Source organism: Neolamprologus multifasciatus, chromosome 9, assembly GCF_963576455.1.
Source record: "Neolamprologus multifasciatus chromosome 9, fNeoMul1.2, whole genome shotgun sequence".
NCBI classification, from domain to species: domain Eukaryota; kingdom Metazoa; phylum Chordata; class Actinopteri; order Cichliformes; family Cichlidae; genus Neolamprologus; species Neolamprologus multifasciatus.
The window spans coordinates 16,483,173-16,489,496 of record NC_140447.1 but is presented as its reverse complement, the minus strand read 5'-3'; positions in this window follow the sequence as shown (position 1 = coordinate 16,489,496).

The window sequence follows — 6,324 nt, the reverse complement described above, 5'->3', positions numbered from 1 at the left end:
CATTTATCAGTGACACAACAACAAATAAAGACAAAAGCAATGTTCTTTAAATAAGAAGTTATTTGCCAACAAATTTGCCTTACCTTAAAAAGTGTTGTGTTAGTACCCCCTAATTTCATAATTTAGAAATACAGTTTCGTTGTTTGTTTTTCAGGCTGTTTTGTCAGTGTGGCCCATGAACATAAACTTTGCCCTTAAGCTCCAGGAGAAAGTAAGCATGTAAAATATTGATCGCAACACCATTGTTGATTCCAGAGTGGTCAAACTGACAGCGTTACATCAATCCCTTATATCTCCCATAGGAAGCGTCTCTTTTGTTGTTGTTGTTTTTGTTGCTTCCCTCCATGCAACAGGGCAGAATGCAGGAAGAGCAACACTGCATTGTCTATGGAGCTCAAAGGGACACTTCAGCAGCACTTCAGCCACGTCAGTCCTGGAATCATGGTCCTTCAGTCTCAGGACAGTCTCTTTATCGCCTGTATTGCACACTGATTTACTCACTGCAACAACAAGAAAACTTACATGTATAAGATACTGTTATATTTCTAAGGTTCATATTTCACACAAATGACTTAAACTTCAAGTTTACTGTAGTTTCACTTGTATATTGTTCAGATTCAAACCTTTCTAATGGGTTATGCATACAAGCTTCAAATAGCTCTAGATTTTCACTTTCACACAGTTTTTGAACTCTTTCTACGCTCTGTATGTCAGTGGTAGTCCATAACCTTGATATGTTCCTATCAGGCTTACAGCTCTGGCTGTGAGCACAGAAGCCCCACTCACTTGCTGCACTAATCTTTAATTTGCATATGGGAGCCAATCAGAAGAAAGCTGGCTTAAAGGGAGTGAGACAGAAGCCTTATTGGCTTGTTTCAGGCAGTGGGATGAACTGAGAGCTTGCACCTTGTATTTTCATCATGCAAAGCTCTAAAAAGTCCAAAAAACAAATACATGGAGCTGAAAATGAGCACTAATCATAATTATTAGACTATTTAATAATTAATTTTGAATTGGGAAATTCCACAGTTAAAAGTATTTAAGCCTATTTAGATGATGTTGTCTGTTATTTGGATCGGTCGTTAGATGAAGCTTTAATTTTGCTCCACCACTCATACTGCAAAAAGAAGCTCATTATTCCACAATAAAGAAAGTTAAGGGAAACATCTGACATTTATATGGTAAAATTTTCGGAGCCTCCAGAATTCAGGTTTGTTCTGGTGACATGGTGCGATTGCATTTTTCATAGATGATTTGATTTTCAGCCAGGACTTAAAGAAGAATCCCCACCAACTGACTGCATCTCGGTGCCAGTTTCCCAGCAGGAGTGATATGCACTGAGCTGGGTTCTTATTTGTTCAGGTGTGGTGATAGACATCCAGTGAGAGCAAAGCAGAAGAGGAAAATAATAGGCCATATTCATCCAACTGGCACTGGGTTCCTTGGGGACAGGAAAAAGTAACCTAATTATAGTAGAAGATGTAGAATGTCATGCTGTTGTTATACGTAAGCTCACTGTATCATGATTCAGACCTGCGGTTGTAATTTTTATTTGGCGATGGAAAAGAATAATATTTGCAGAAAGCTTAAGCACCTACAAAAATATGTTTTTGACATTTTTATGTAGGATATCTGCTGCCTGCTTACTTTAGCTCTTGTAGTATAATCATCAACGACGGAGTTGAAAAGCATGTAATGATGCTTTTCATCTACAGAAGAGAAAACACCTTAGATATTTCAGGTGTTTCCAAAACGCTGTGGCATACAGTATGAAAGCAGCTTAAATCACTTCAAACAACAGCAACCACTTTTTTCTACCTACCTCTTCCTTCCTGTTACTCATCTTTGTCACTAACAACCCCGCTAATCCTTTGACCTGTGCAGAGTGTGCCACAGGAACGCAAGGTATTCTCCATGGTACCAGCTGGTGCACCACTTGCGCCTGTTTGATCCCTTGGCAGACTCCCATCCTGTTTAAAGTGTATTTTTAGGATATTATGTAGAAGTGATGTTGCCCACAGTAATGTTGGGAAGATGTGTCATCTTGCTTGTGCTAGTTGTCGTGTCACTTCTCATTAGTTTCTTCCAAAATCTTTGCAGAGACAAAAAACAGAGTAAAGAAAAGGATTTTCCTGGTCAAGCTGTGTGCGGTTTTCCTGGGTTCACCATAAATGTGTAGGTCATGTTGATACATAAACAATTTTTTGCATTTAGGAGGACTGATACCACCCCCACATCTGTCCATCTATATTAAAGGTAAAGCCAGCAATTAGTTAGTTTTGGGTAAAAACTAGAAACAGCTATCTGGCTCTGCCCCAAACTACCCAAATCTGCCAGTTTCCACCTCCAAAGCTCGCTACTTAACAGTTTAATTCTTGTTTGGCTACACAGCTTGTGTAGCTGTCCCCTGGTTCGAGTCTTCATGCAAAGCTAATCCAACCAGCTGCTTGTTTAGCTTCAAACAGACATCAGAATGCTACCAGCCCTTTCCATTTAACTCAGCAAGAAAGCAAAGAAGCAGATCAAAATAAAACTTTTGATTGAGGCTTCAGATAACGACATATTCAACTTCAACTTGAGGCCATTTTTTTTTGTTACCCAAAATTGCTTTAGAAATTATGGAGTGCTAAGCTGTCAATTAACACTAGCAATCTTAGTTAGTAATCTGCATCCATAAAATGTACGAGTGCAACGAACAGACACAAATACCTGCTAATTAGTGTTAGGTTCATTCCTTTAGTGCTACATTGGATCAGCTCGAACGATCCTCTGCTGTGATCAGTTATTATGTTGTTAGCTGTGTCTGACTAAACGTGCGATCGTCAAACAGACAGAGGCAGACTAGCCGTAAATGAACGCGGAAGGCATTAAAAAATATATTTTTCATTTTGACTTCGAGCCACGAAGTGTTATGACAGTCACCGATATGTAGCTTACCAAGAACATGAATGTGTAAGCTTTATTAGCAGGTAAACTGTTGTTTGATTTAAAATAACAAAAAGCACTAAAATAAGCCCTACAAAGGGACGTGGATATTTTTAATACATCTAAGTAGGAACACTAGTTTTCTCTTCTTACGATAAGCAGCATTTGCTGGTCTGAGAATGAAGTCCGTCCATTAATGGCTTCTTGTTCATTGTTGCTATTAAAAGCATCACTAACGAGTAAGAAAAAGGATCCTCACTGGCTGGCACCTTCTTCACAGTCTCACATGAAGGTGTGTGTCACGTTAGATGCTAAAAATCTGCCCAGATGTAGGTTTTCTTTTTTAAAGATAGTGGCACTTTTTTACACGTGCACAGCAGACTTGAACTTCTATGTGAGAGCGCTTGATGGAGGAGCATGTGAGAATCCAAATGCAGGTGATAGGCGGATTCACACTAATCGAGAAGTTGTGGTACGTTGTGCTTTTTGCACACTCTGCAACCTCCTTATATGAAATGGAGGATTTCCAGTCCGGCATACTCGTGTGAGGGTCTCAATTTTATTTCATTTGCATTTTGCAGAGTTCATGGGTGACAATGGCCATAATGCCATGTGACATATCAAAAAGAAATCCACTGATAAAACTGCATAGTCATTAGGAACAAAATAGGAAAAACCTGTTAATTAGTCAGTCATTAACTTCAGCTTCAACTTCTGAACTTTTTAGTGGATGTTTTCATTTTTTCTAAAGAACCAGCTGGAAGATGCAACGTCAATGACTCATTAGGTAGTACTAAATATGACAAATACTAACTATGTGAAAATCAATCATATTTCCACTCCCTGAGCAATTTCCCCCAAGTAAAGCAAAGCACCATAATATGTAGTTCCTCATTACTTCAGGATTACTTTTACATCATCTACTACTTGTACAGACAAAGTACACTTGATCACCACATTGTAAACTTTAAATCCGACCCAGCAGTTGCATCTTTGTAACTGATCCAAATGTGTCCCAGTTCTGGTGTAAAGCATTCTAATGGTTGTTACATAAGAATTCATTAAAACATGTCTGCAAAACACCTTCAGTTCTGGTCTTACTCAGTCTTATAATTGTTTAGAGTTCACCAGCAACGCTCCTAAGCACTTTCACTATGTTGTGTTAAGAGGGATTTGTCAGTGACAATCAGTGGGGGGGTATGTCACCTCTTTTCCCGCCCCTCAATTTTTCCATATTTTGCCGCTGTGCCTCTCTTTCTTTATTTCAGACCTGCCGCTTTGGAATTCTTTCCGTGTTCCTGCTGTGGTATTGTGGCACCTCATTCACATTAACTGGTGTCACAGTTTTCCCTTTGTTAATCGGCAGTAAACAACATGGCTTTCTGGGGCCTCTGCGTGGTACAGGGACATATTTTTACCCCGGCATAAAAAAGCAGCAGCAAAAAAACACAAAAATAGCAAAACAAAACCAAGAAAAACAACAATACATGATTAAAGTTGATGCTTCTCACACTCCACACTGTGCACGATGATAAAAGGTGCTCAGACATCCCAGTGACAGGTCAAAGCAACGCGCACAGCTAATTGATGCTGCCTCGGAATCTCACTGGAGTATCAGAAGCATTCGGCAGCTTCACATTGTTAGTGCGCATGTTTATCCTCCTGGGTGAAAGCTGCATTCAGTTATAATGCTTTTCGTCAAACAATCGCTTTCATTTAGTACCTGCCTTAAAACATTGAAAAGGAGGTCAGGTATTACGTGTTAATTTCCACTTGATATTGTCATGATTCATCCCTTTCAGTTCAGCAAATATTTTGTTTTGCTCAAGGCAACATGCGCTCACTAAATCAGACCCCCTTTTTAGAATTATGTCAACCCATATTTGCAAAACTTGGTTTTTAATTTTAGAAAATTCTGACATTTCTTGTCTGGATTTTGAGTCAACTCAGGAGCCACATCGCTTCTAAACGTTGCAGAGGCAGATTAAGAATTTGAGAGATTAGGTTTTGATATTTGAGATTAAAGTGGCCCCGCTAATGGCTTGTGAACACAGCAGGGCCATTCAATACTAACTGCTGCAGTAACACTGATAAAGAAAAGCAGACTGATGATTGCCATAATCACTCTGTTATAAATAAAATAAATATGACCATCAGCCATCCTTCCGTATGTACTTGTGTGATGTGTAATGCATAAAAATGCTGCTCTCAGATAAAGATCAACAAAACTCTTAATTGTTAACAAATTCTCCTAAATCACAGTCATAAAAACTAATCCCAGTATAAATAATTTTTCTTGCCAGCAAACCCTACAGCACATCCTCCACCTACACCGATGTGTGTGTGTGTTGTGAGAGCCCTTTCAGCTGATTAAATATGTGAATATTTAAAAATGACAATTCTCAGCACAGCTGCAGATAGTCGGCAGGTCTGTTCCTCGGGGAACAGCCAAGCTGTTCCTGCTGCATTCAGCACCACGCACCGTGCTGCACGAGGAGGCTCCAGCACCATTGGAGGGGGCTCCATGTCATTTGTAGAATCTGATTTTACCCCATAAATACAGAGCACTCGGCACGTTCCATGTACAAAGAAGGTGAACCCAGAGGGCCGTGGAGTGTTTGGCTTTCAATTAGCTTTTCCCTCCCTTCTCTGGCTCCACCATTTGGCTCTGTTTGATGACTGGCGATTGTGGCAAAGCGGCCTCGGTTACCTCTGCTGTGATTATCTGTGAAGGAAGGCAAACTGGTGACACATTTGATCTGCACGCAAACCTGTTGTTTCTATCAGATCTGTTTGAGTGGGATGAAAGAGACAGAAGAGGAGTAGTATATCGAGACAAGAGGTCAGGGATATTATTTTTCTTCTCATTTTAGCATGCAGTGTAAAGATTTTGTGACTTTATGCTTTTTGCAAACAGATTTAACCTTACATGACTTCACTTAACATTCCTATCCTTTTTTGTGCTTTTTGTTTGCTTGAACACAAAGGAGCCATTGTGCCAAGCGCGCCCTCGCTGTCTTATTTTATTACTAGTAGAGAAGATGGGGCCATGCCCCTAGCACTTGAATTCTTCAGAGCAAGAAGTAGGACAGCTGTCATTTACATTACAAAGAATATGGCAGGGATGTTTACGTGATTTTGGATGCCACGGAGGAAGGCTACCCATGTCAGAGCATAAAATTTCCACTTGTCTACACTGATGTGTACTGTGAAGAAAGGAGTTTGCAGTCATTTTGATGCACATAAACCATCATGAAGGTGAAAACTGACAGCAAAACAGTAGTTTCAAATATTATAGAATTACTCCAAGCAATACTATGATCCATAATATGTATATAAAAGATGACATCACCCACTGGTTTTCATGGTGCAAAGGGTGGATCTGACTCACAAACTGGG